We start from the raw sequence: 13,270 nt of genomic DNA on the forward strand, positions 1-13,270 counted from the left end.
TGAAAGGCAGCTCCAGGAACCCTCTTGCACCATGCCTGGAAAGCTTGGTGCATAAAAGATCTCCTGTGCTCCCGAGAGCCTGGGCTCAGATTTAGACAGGCCGAGATGGCCATCCCTGTGGGGTAGTTTAGTACAGCACCTCCCATCGCTGCCTATGGCTCAGAATTGGATGTCATTGTAAAGACACTGCAGCCTCGATCTCGCAAGACTATTCTCACATCTCCTGATGAGCTGGCTGTGGAGGTGAAAAGAACAGTCACAAAGCAGGAACAGCAGGAGGGAGGCAAAGCAAGAATGATCTCTTTGCTGCTGTTGTTGTTGCTCCTGCTTCCTTATGCGGCCGGTCAACTGCAGGAGACAGACTGCTTGACCACTCTGAACAAAGAGCAAGAATTAGGATCTTATTATTACCGGCCAGGAGACTACCTCATCAGCGGAGTCCTGTCTTCACAGTATTTCTTTTGCAACAAACCATACGTTTTCTCTGAGTCCCCTTTAACCAGGGTTGTCACGTAAGTGATGCTGATGATGTACTGCTTCCAAACCCGCACTCCGGTTGTCCCCATTTACGGGAGACTGTCCATCTTTTCTGGTATCTCTGGTCATCCCTGATAAATTGCTCTCCTGACTTTTGCCACTCTGTCCTTTTTGAAGAAGAATTCGGAGCTTCATTAAAGTGAAAGCATCATTTAGTTCAGTACGCTCATGTATGACTAGATCCATGGGGTTCCCTTGCATTGTTTCAGCCAAAAGAACCAGCAGCCTCTTTGATAGTAAATGTTGTGCTAAGAAACAGGCTGGAGCTGGGGAGGTTCTTTCTTGGGAGTGGTCCAAATGCAAATGTCCGCACAGAGGTTCCCTGTCTGGAATAATTACAGGGCCATAGTTCTAAGGCTAGGCATCTTTCTTCCTCATCCACCACAGTACGTGACTGTAAATCCTACTGCACTCTGTGGGATTTACTTCTGAAGAAACCACGTGTGTGTGTGTGCGTGTGTGTGTGTGTGTGTGGGTTTCTGTAATGGGCGTTAGACCCATTCAAGATAAAACACAAGAGATAATATCAGGACACAGGGATACAGTTTGTTTAGTTTAGCTCGTACAATCAGCTTAGCGCTCATACGCATGACGATTAGGAAATAATTAGCCACCTCTTTGTTGAGATAGCTGACATTTCCAAGGCAGTGAATGACCAATCTTTCCTCAGAATGCCCTGGGAAGTTAGTCAGCAGAGCATACAGCATATGGCCTCTCAAATCAGAATAAAAATTACAATGAAAGAGTCCTTGGGTCAGAGTTACAGGGACTCCTGCCTTACACAGACACGATCTGCTTTGGAATGGAGTTTCCCAAAACCTCCCCTGAAATGCTGCCGCTGGTCAAAGATTATGTCTTGCATGAATGAGTGCTTCATGGCCTTGTTTATTCTGAAGAGACATCAAAGAAGAGGGTGAAGTACCAGAAGTAGGCAGCATCACATGGGGTCACTGGGGGAACACGTTCTGCTGGGCAGGAGAGTAGTTCCTGTCACTCAGTATCATCAAGTCTCTGAATCAAGACTGCAGAAGCCTGGGGTTGCTCCTGCGTTAGAAGATATTCAAGCCAAACACCAGTTTAGTCATTTTGTGTTCTGTGCATAGATTCCCTATAATGGAGAAAAGTCTTCTGGGATGGCAGTGAACCAAAGCCCTTGGTTATCTTTTTGGTGATCTGTTCATTTAGGTTATTAGAGATAGGAGAATTAAGAATCTGTATAATGTTTCTCCAAATTCTGTCCGTCTATATCCATGTATATCAATTATACGGTGGCAGATCATCGGCACCGAGCTACGCCTCTTGGATTATTAATATGTAGATCTCTTCTTCTTCCCCCACTCCTCCTGCTGAATATAACATGGGTTAAGACTATTAACATCCTTCGTGCTATTAAGGACTACTTAATATCCCAGACTGGCTGAGTGGCTGATGTGGAAATTATTTTCTATTTCAATGCAGTCTTAAAATGGGGTAAAAACCTTGAAATGCCGTATAGCTTTCTGAGGCATTGTATATTCTACACCTTCTTCCTTCCTAAGAGGACAAACTGTTTTACAAGAGGCACTGTACAAACAGAAGAAATGATCCTCCAAAGTAGCCCATGTAACTCTTGTGGGAAAACAATCCAGACAAAATCTGTCAAACTGCAGGAGCTCGCCTATCAAAATTAAACCTCCTAGAAAAAAGCCATTTCTGACCAGTTCTACTTCAAAATTGCCACAGGCCATCCTCAAATACACTTCTCCTCCACTACCAAGATTCAGACTGGTCTGTTGAGGCATTTTCTCAACATAAGGAATAGAATCGACTCCCCCACCCCCAACCTCTGGTTATAAGAGAATACGATACCCCAGTTTTCTCCTCCACAACTGGACTGGCACAGGCAAAAAGGCGCTTGTCTTACTAGCCACCCACCTTGCTTCCTTTGGTGGGGGCTTCTGAAGTCAGACTGCTAAAGCTGATCTCAGGGTCTGGGCAAGTGTAGATGGGAGGATACGATCCTTCAGGTAGCAAGGGGGGGTGCTGGGTGGGCAGATTGAGCATTTGGGGTCACCAAGCTGAGCGGAGGGGCTGTGTTTTGAATATCCTGTCTGCAGTGAGCTAAGATGGCAAAAGCAAGTGTCTGTAACCCTCCTTTTAAGGTTCTACAGGTTGTGTGACTACCGACTGGAAAAATGGTGATCCTTCCAGAAGGGTTAAAGAGTGCTTCGTTTTCAGTTTCCGCTTTGATGTTATTTCCAGTGAGTAAAAGTGAGTGGGACACAGCTTTTCTTTGAGGCAACGTTCCCGAGCCCTTAACACTTCAAATACTGTATACACTATAAGGTCTATGTAGGTAATAATAAAAAACATTTTTATTTTTATTTATACATACTTAAACAGCATGGATAAGAGGGCACAGTTAAGCTATGACATCCCCTCCCCATATTACTCACTTTTAAGTCTCTATGAGTGATATTCAGTAACAAAAGCTTGCAAAGCTAAAAGAGAAGTGATTTAAAGATCATTTTGGGGAAAGGAGAGAGTGAAGCTGAACTCAAACCATAAGTGAAATCCCTTGAAACACATAGAACTATAAAGGCAGGAAGAAGGAGCCCCGTGGACCCGTGCATGCCCATGCCCACACGGGTGCACACAGAAGACCTGAAATAAGCAATTCTTCAAAGCATTTACTTACTTTTAAATATGCCAGCCTACTTTACCATCATTTGATTGGTCAGTACATACCCACTACATGTCCCTCCAGACATTTTTCAGAGGGATGTCAGAGAATTTCGCCACAAATCTCGGGGAGGCTGAATGCCAGCGCATTCAGCCCCCCGAAATTGGTGGCAAAATGGTCTGCCCCCTCGCCCCACCTCGGGTGGGACTTACCTTTGGCAAATCTCCCTGGCGGCGGCAGCTCCAGCCACAGTTTGGCGGCGGTTCAGCGGTGGTTCAGCGGCGGCAGTGCCGCCGCCATATCCAGCAAAAAATAAAGCAAAAAAAATGATAGCCTACGTGAAGATTTATGTAGCCTATCAAGGCTAGATTTTAAAAAAATACTGTGATAGGCTACGCAAATGTTTACGTAGCCTATCACGGCTGAGTGAAAAACAAAAACAAACCGCCATTCCCATTCCTTATTTTGTCATGTGTAGTCTACGTAAATATTTACATAGCCTATGGCGAAAATAAGGGGAACGCAAATAGAGTAGCGTCTATCATTGCCATTTTGATCTCCCTCTCAAACACCAGAAAACATGGCACGATGCAGAAAACAAAATGAAAACAAGCCCTACAATTGTGGCTATTGACTTGCATACATGTTAAAAAGGGTTATTTTTTTAAAAAAAATGTATTCCACCATCCCCAACACAGGAGGAATCAGAAATCATCAATGTTTTAGACTTTAAAAAAATGTTTTTTTTCTTCACAAACTCTGATCCAAACAAGTTCACTGAAACATACTCCCCAAGTCACTTTGGACAGAGAGACATTTTGGACTTTTTTTTTTAAATGGCTGTGGCCCTATTGATTTCCCTCTCAAACACCAGAAAATACGGCATGATGCAGAAAAGAAAATGAAAACAAAGCAATTACGAGCACCTGTAACTTTCAAAAACATTGGTGAACCCATTCTGAATGATACCCCACCCCTATTAGGATTCTACATGACAGAATGATTGTTTTTACTGATAAGCCTTAACAAAAGAGACGTGTGTGTGTGTGTGTGTGTGTGTATGTGTGTGTGTGTGAGAGAGAGAGAGATTACCTATCTAAGTATAGTCAGACAGACACTTATGTCCTTGATCCTTGCAATCTGCCAACATCCCCTCTCAAGGAATGTGGTACAAATATCTCCATCTTTCCTTTCATCAGGTAAATGGATACTCAATTACCTTGCAACACAGGTATGTTTGCTGCTCCCTATGAATGTCCAAAGCATTATGTGATGATCGGCTCTACTGGGATTGAAAAAGCATGAAATAGGATTTGAGGGTATAAAAGAAAGAAACTGAGATTTGTTTTCGTTCAATGGAGAACGACAGCACAAGGCATTGCATTTAAATTTTGTTTATTTTTTGCAGTTTCCACCCTACAAGGCACTGGCACATCCTGTATTTCATGTTTGCCATTCAGGAGATCAACCGGAACCCCAGGCTCTTACCCAACATCACCCTGGGCTACAACATCTACAAGTCCTTCTTCGACGGAAGAGCCACCTCCTACGCCATGCTGCAGCTCCTTGCTGGGGGTGAAAGCAACATGCCACATTACAGCTGCGGGAGGAAGAATCACCTGCTGGCCGTCCTTGAAGGGGCTGAATCGGACCTCTCCCTCCACATTTCCTCCATGTCGAGCATCTACAAAATCCCACAGGTGTGAATGGGGAGCAGACAGGAGGCCAGGTGCATAGAAAGAAGAGCTGAGCACTGCTTGGGCTCAGCTCTCGCTCTTCAGTCCCTGCGCCTCCTGGGCATAATGGTTCTCTGGAGTGTGTGTTGGAGATGAGTCATGGCAGTGGTGGAGCTCTGGGATGGGAGGCCAGGCATCCCTGGGGGCAGGGATGGCAGGAGACCACGGAAGCTGTACTAGACATAGCCTATCACTGCAAAAAAAAAGGAACACAAAGGGCGGCCACCATAGCCACCACCATTTGCATCCGCAGGCTCTGCATGCCTGCGAATGCACCTGCCTGGCAGCTCTGCGAGTCACTGCAGAGCAAAGCCAGTTGTGTTAGGATTTCCATACCTCCCTCCCACTGGGAATCATCTTCGAAAAGGTAAGTGACTTTCGTTCATCCCTACCGACAACTGCCGAGCTCCTGAATTCTGAACTATCGCCAGCTTTCAGAGGAGCCTTGAGGGCAGCCCCACATAGAGTGCATGGCAGTAATCCAGTCTTCAGGTTATTAGCACCTGTACCACGGTGAACAAGCTACCACATCCAGGACCGGCTGTAGCTGGTGAACCAGCTGAAGTTGGCAAAAGACACTCCAAGCTGCATGGGACACTTGGCCTGCAGGGACGATGGATGTAGCACTCCACCCAGATTGCAAACCTGATCTTTGAAGGGGAGTGCAGCCCCATCCAGAAGAGGCAACGGCCCTATCTCCTGCACTTGGGAACAAGTGACACACAGGGCTTCCGTCCTCTTCCAAATCCCCTCATGACTACTCCCAGTGAATTCATACAGATGTTGAGCAATATTGGGGACAAGATGGTGCCCTGTGGAAGCCTGTAACTCAACTGCCAAGGGGTCAAGAAATGGACACCCAACATTACTCCCTCAAATCAGCCCCATAGTTTGAGTGAAACCATTGTAAGCCACATCTTCCACTGCCCTTCCCACAGCGTCGATCCAGCAGGAAACCATGGTCCATGGTACCCAAAGCTGATGAGAGATCGAGCAGAATTAGCAGAGTGGCATTCCCCCTGTCCCTCTCTTGATATAGATCATCCAGCAGAGCAACCAAGGCTGATTCGGTCCTGTTACCAGGTCAAAACACAAAGTGGGTTTCTTTGGTTCTCATGTGGCCCCTTCATTGCTTTAATTCTTGAATAAGGCTCCTGTGTGCTCCCCAAACAGAATCTAGAACATAGTTGGGGGCAAGGGTAAATCTACCCTTTTCAGTTCCCTAACGCAAGGCAGCGAGCAGGTCTAACCTCCATTGACTGGTTCCTGAAGTGTATCACCCTACAGTATTTTGAATGGGTGAAAAGGACCCCAGTGTTCCTCTTGGGCTGCACCACAAATGGAGCTTGAGATATTTTTGCACTCCCTGTCCACATATTCTGCCTCATACTGACAGGCATTGATTTAGATAATATTCATTCATTCATTCATTCATTCATTCATTCATTCATTTCATTTATATCCTGCCTTTTTTCCTCTTTATGGAACCCAATGCGGGGCACATAATCACCCTTCTATTTTGGCCAAAATTATTTGACCTTCATCCAGAAAACAAACTGATACTAAACTACCGTCTCTGACTTTACTTTGCTCCCTAGGTCAGTTACGGCATTGCTACTCCTGTTGCTAATGACAGAAGTCAGTTCCCTTTTGTCTACCGCATGGCCCCGAAGGAAGAAACCCAGTACCCGGGGATCGTCCAGCTGCTTCTGTTCTTCCGATGGACGTGGGTCGGTCTCTTTGCTCCAGACACTGAGAATGGGGAGAGGTTCCTAGGTGCCTTGACACCCCTGATGATCAGAAGTGGAATTTGTGTCGCTTTCTCTAAAAGACTACTACGACATTTCTTAAGTTACATATTCCAGATGGACCTTTCTTTCTTGGGGAAAGAAGTGAAGGTAATTGTTTACTATGCGGACTCCCACTATGGCTGTTTACCGTTGATGTTTATACAAGAAACACTCGAAAAGAACCCAACTGGGGGAAAAATCTGGATCATGCCAGCTTTTCAGGACATTAACATCAACTTGTCTGTTGCACCTTTTCACTTCCATTTCCTCCACGGTTCTTTGTCCTTCATAATGAAGACTAAAATTATGACAAAATATGACTACTATGAGCCATTGTCCTCTTCTCTGGAACTGTTTTGGGATGAAACTTTTAAGTGTTTCCGTTCAATGCATGTTTTGTCCATGAAAATTTGGACAGGTTGCAGGGAGAAAGAGAAACAGGCAACGCTGCCCCAGGAGGAGATTGAAAGAGCCCTGTCTCAGGACAGCTACGTAACTTATAGCAGCATCCAGGCTGTGGCCCATGCCTTACATGCTGCATATTCATCCCGACCCAAGCGGATGTTGATGGTGGATGATGGAGAAAGGCGGGAACATCAAGGGCTGCAGCCCTGGCAGGTATTCCCTTTTCCTTTGGCAACACGTCCATAAAGACGCATGATAAGATGACCAAACGTGGGTAATAGCAGATATTTGTTCCCTCTGCATGGCAGTGCAGGCAGGCAGTAGACCCTGTTTTCTGCCACCGTTACATGCTCAAGTAGCTTCCCTCCTCCCAAAATCCCTTACAAATGAAGCCCCAGGCCCATCGAGAACCATTGGTGTTGTTTTCTGAAGCACCATCAGGCTACAATCTCCTGACTTTGCAGTCAACTTAATGCTTTTGTTGTAGAAGACCCATTGGGATCCATTTCTCTGATCACGGTCTTATGAAGTGCCCAGGGAGTTTGCAGCAATGTGCCCCCTCTTACATGTCCTCCGAATATAAGCTAGCTGTGGGGGATGGGGTATGACCAGGTGGGTGCAGCCTGTGGTAAATAGGGATGTCACAAGCACCCACCTTCATCTGGGAGGCCAGCAGACTTCCCCCACCTAGCCCCTTGGACTCCGCTCGCCGAGCCATGTGGCACTGACAGGGAGAAATCCTCCGCCCCCCCGCCCCCCCCCCCCCGGGACGGGACTTACCTTCCCCGCTTACCTGGCTTCGATGGGTTCCACAGGTGGGGGGAGGCGATCTGTTTCTCCCCACGGAATCCTTGACGGGGGCGAGGTGATCCATTCCTTCCCCTGGAATCCTGCCCGGTTGGCTCCGCTCTGGGCCAGGCTGCGAAGCCACCAGCCAGGCCAACCCATAGCGGGGCCTCCAGCCCTGCCAGGCTGGTGCGGACGCAAAGGGAGTCCTGCGTAGGGGATGTCATTTGCGTTCCTACACAAGCCCGTGATAGGCTATGTAAATATTTATGTAGCCTATCACAGCTAAAGCAGGGGCGCAAATGGCGTAGGGGATGCTATTTTCATCCCTGCTTTAGCCATGATAAGTTACATCAATATTTACGTATCCTATGATGGCTAAAGCCGGAACGCAAATGGTGTAGGGGAAGAAATTCGCAACCCTGCTTTAGCCGTGATAGGCTACGTAAATATATACGTTCCCTATCATGGGCTGGCATAGGGACGCAAATAGCTGCTGCCACGACAGCCGCCATTTGCAGCTGCAGCAGCCCAGCAGACATCGGAGCCATCGCCGGAGCCGGAGCTGCAGCCAGGTAGGCTCTGTTTCACGGGGCTGTCGTGGGGTGGAGGGGTGGGTGGCTCCGTTCCACCATGGATTCTAGGGGGCCGAATTCACTGGAATTTGCCCCCTGGGATCCATGGTGGAATTCTCTAATGTCCCTAGCTGACAGAGCTGGGCACTGAGCAGCTGGGAACGGCCCCGAGTTCTCGCCACACGCACCCCAACCATTCTCACTCCCTCCTCCTTGCAAGGGAGACATGGCATGTGTGGCTGTTGTATATACAGCACTGAGGCCTCATCTTGCCCTGTCGGCTGTCAAGGAAGCCCTTACCAGCTGGCATTGTCTGGATGAGGCCTCAGCACACCACCCTCTCTAGACGTCTTCTCCTTGCAAAGAGATGATGGTAATTAGGGATGTACGAAAGTCACTTACCTGTTTGCGGATTATGCTGTTGCTGGGGAGGAGGCGCTCCGTCCCTCCCCCCAAAATTCTGGCCGGGGGGGTGGCGCTCCATCCCTCCCCTCCCCCGAATCCTGGCCGGCTGGCTCTGCTCCGCGTTCCCCTTATTTTTGCCGTAGTCTACATAAACGTTTACATAGACTAAGATGAGCCAAAATAAGGAACGCAAATGGCGGCGCCCATGGGCGACGCCATTTGCGTACACACGTGTTGTTTTTTCATCAGCTGTGATAGGCTATGTAAACATTTACATAGCCTATCATGGTGTTTTGTAAAATTTAGCTGTGATAGGCTACATAAATCCTTACATAACCTATCACGTTTTTGTTGTTTTTTTAACTTGGAAATGGTGGCGGCGGCGGCGGCAGCTGGTCGGAAAACTGGCCTCCGCAGCCGCTGCTGCTGCACTGCCGCCAGAGTCGCCATCGCCAGGAAGATCCACCCCAGGTCAGTCCCATCCCGGGGTGAGGCGGGGGGCTGTTCCCCCACTGATTTTGGGGGGCCGAATGCGCTGGCATTCGGCCTTCCGTGATCCGTGGCAGAACTTTCGTACAACCCTAGGATGGTTTGCTTGCTGGGCCCATGTGTGCTGAGGACTCCAGCAGTTAACCTCTGTGGAGGCAGGTGGGGCAGCTCACTTGGATGACCTTGCGAGGCAAGCTGGGAGGCTGGGTGGGGGGCCTTTGGACCTCCCCCATGCCTTGGACAGAGGTGAGTCCATCCATCCCTAGTGGAGAATGCATCCCGATGTGAGGGGGTAGTGCCTGCTGTTCCTAAGGGAGCAGTAGTGTGACCATTTATTTTGAAACATTGTCTGGACTCTCTGGTTTTGGATAAGGCTGTGCACATCTTTGGATAAGCTGTGCACATCTTCGGACTGAATCCCGAATAACTAAGCAAAGTGGGCTGCTTTGGAGGTGCCTTGTCATGATCCGAATTGGATCAGAACAGCGCCAAAGCACCCCCAAGCGAAGCAGCTCATCGCCAAGTGCCCTCAGTTCCACTTGGATCTTCAGAGGCATTCTGATGCCTTCTGAAGCACAGACAGCCCATCCCCAAATGGTAGCAACTTGCAAAAGATATGGGAGGGGGAGAGGAGGGGGAGGCGGGAGGGGGAAATTGTGAGCCTTGGTGAATGGCATCTCCAATTGCCAAATAAGGGCAGAGTTTAACCCAGCAGTCTCCAAACAGTGACAGTGGTGGAGGAGGGGGGCAGAATTGGAGTGGACTCATTGGAGACTTCAGTCTGCTTTCATTTCAGTGTGTGTGTGTGTGTGTGTGTGTGTGTGTGAGAGAGAGAGAGAGAGAGAGAGAGAGAGAGAGAGAGAGAGCACTGATTAGTTGGTGGTTTTGGTTTACGGCGTGTTGTGCGTACATGGTGTGCGTGCTTGTACTTTCTTCTTCCTTCCAAATCCAACTTTTCTTTTCTTTTCTTTTCTTTCTTTCTTTCTGTCTTTCTTTCTTTCTTTCATTCATTTGTAGATCCTTTATTTGACAAACCCAACACTTGAAAAGTACGGAGTTTGAGTTTCCCTCTTTCTGTTCCTGGTTCTTTGTCTCTCCCCTCCCCCTTCTCTAATACATTTTACACTTCATTCTTTTCTTGACTGTTTTTTTCAAAAAGGAGAAATACAATAAAAACTACTTTCCTTTTCCTTCCCTTGACTCTTTCTTTCACTTCCACGACACCCTTCTCGATTTCTTTGCCCTTACTTTCATTCTGTCTAGATTTTTCACACACACACACACACACACACACACACACTACTCTCCTGTCCTTTTTCTTGGCTCTTCCCCACCTGCCCCCCTCCTCCTTTCCCATATTCCTTCCTTTCCCATTTTTGATCACATTTCCCTTAAACAACAACAAGAACAGTTAAAAACCATGTTGTCTTCTGTTGTCCTCCTGCCTTGCTTGTAGGTAGTCCAGCATTTGCTTTTCTTTTGCTCCTCGCTCACTCTCTCTCCTTGTGTATTCGTTTTTGTGTTTGTGTTTGTGTTGTGCTCAAGCAAGCAGTGTGTGTCAAAGTACGACACAGTCCACATTTCAAAAAACAGTAGGCAAAGCACTACACACATTAACATCTATCATTTGAATAACTCAGAACCAGCCTGTGTTGCAAAGCAAGCAAGCCCAATATGAGGCATCTTCAGGGTCTTGTTGGCAGGGGCAGAGCAGAGGTCGACGAGGTGGGGCTGGGATTCACAGCCCTGGTCGGCAGTCAGGCTTTCCCCCGGTCCAGACAGTAAGTGCTGGTGTAGTGGGGCAGCTGAATGCGGAGGCAAGTTGCAGTGCTCAGAGGTCACTGACAGAGGAGGCACTTCACAGTAGGGATGGACGAAAGTCCCTTACCTGATCCCGAAGCTTGCTTCGCGGTAGAGGGGAGGCGCTCCGTCCCTCCCCCTGAAATTCTGGCTGGGGGAGAGGCGTCCTGTCCCTCCAGCTGCGGAACCTCCTCTCCTGCTGGGATATTAATGGCAGTGGCCATAGCCGCCAACGTTTGCGTCCCTGCAGTCAGCCATGATAGGCTCCGTAAATGTTTATGTAGCCTATCACGGCTGACTGTAAAAAAAAAAAAAAAAAAAGCGCTAACGCAAATGGGGGCGCCAATGTGAGCCGCCATTTGCGTTCCTTATTTTGGCACGTGTAGTCTACGTAAACATTTACGTAGACTACGGTGGAAATAAGTGGAACACTATCACAGAATCATGTGCTCAAGTAACAGGAAATCAGATTCCAGGTGAACATCAGGAGAAACTTCCTGATGGTTAGAGCAATATGACAATGGAACCAATGACCTAGGGAGGTGGTGGGCTCTCCCACACTGGAGGCATTCAAGATGAGGCTGGACAGCTACCTGTCAGGTATTCTTTGACTTGGATTCCTGCATTGAGCAGGGGGTTGGATGCAGTGCTCTTTAGCCCCCTTCCATTCCTACTATTCTATGATTTAAAGATTCTACCGTCAACGCTCGTAACCTTCTCGGCCTTCTACACTGGTGTTGGAGGCACTGAACTCCAGTTCTGCTACCTGAAAGGGTGGTTTCAGAAATTAAGATTTGGTGATCATTCTTTGATCTCTGGAGCTGTGGCATCCCAGAGGGTATATGAGCTTTTCCACCAATGTTGTCTTCATTTTGGTAACCATCCTCTCTCCATTGTTATCTGGCTATCTTCTGGATGTGTTTTATGAGCATCCCATCTTCTGTGGCATGAAAGGGCTTCTGGCATTCACTCCTGGTGGCCTCTCCAGGGTCCAAAATAGCACTTGGCCATAGAGAAAGCCCATGGCAGTTAGAGCATTGCCCACAGTGGAAGAGACTCTATCCAGCAGACTCTATGGTCACGGTCTGGAAGTTCTCTAGAGAGTGTTGAAACCCTTGGGAGCATGCCAGATGACAAGATAAGTCACCTCAGGCCCCTTAACACTTTTGCAGAGACGTGGTTAGTTGGGGTGGCTTACTAAGCATGAGGAATGCGGATTTCTCCCCCACGTGACACGCTAAGCCACCAAGGTGAGCAGAGATTCCTTAACCATTGCTGCTTAGCATGATGTCTGAATATGCCTGGTATCTTCATTATGAGTAGGAATGGGAAGGATGTGTTTTAAAATCTCTGCAGATGATCAGGCATCTTTACTTCTGCCCTCTGTTCATAGAGGGGATGCACTTTTGTGTACGAGGATTTTGGTCATTTGCAAAGGTGCACTTTTTACTAACCTGCACGTCCACCTCCCGCACCCGCTTAAAACAACAACAAAAAAGTCCTGCAAGTTTCCCTAATCTGTGCAACTTGGGAGAAGCCATCTCTTAAATATGACGACTTTTGAATTGATTGCGGATTATTCTGACAACTCTAGTTGTGACTGTGAACAGCCAAAGAATGGCATTGTGAACCCAGATGGGATGTGCACTGAACATGGAAGTTCACAGCTCAAAGTGATGAGGCCTAAGATATGGACTACATTTGCATGATTTCTAAATCCGGGCTGTTTTCTCTGTCATTCTAGCTTCACACTTCCTTACGAGACATCCAGTTTTCAAATGCTTCCATGGGCGGTCTGTATCTGGATAAGACTTTGGAACTGGCAGCTGACTTTGATATCGTGAATTGGGTGATGTTTCCCAATGAGTCTCGTGGTAGAGTGACTATTGGGAGTGTGGAGAGACAGGCATCTCCAGACATGAAACTCACCATTAAGCAGGAAGCTATTGCCTGGCCCAGCCATTTTAATGAGGTAGGGGAAAGGATTTGTGTCCTGTTATTGGGTTGTGACATCTCTAAACTCTAAGAATATCCACCCTGTCTTGTGTGTGCCCTTCCCAACCCCAGCTTCTAAACATTTATTTA

This window comes from Heloderma suspectum, chromosome 2 (genome assembly GCF_057233095.1).
Source record: "Heloderma suspectum isolate Gila_16-S chromosome 2, 16-S_ref, whole genome shotgun sequence".
Taxonomy (NCBI): Eukaryota; Metazoa; Chordata; class Lepidosauria; order Squamata; family Helodermatidae; genus Heloderma; species Heloderma suspectum.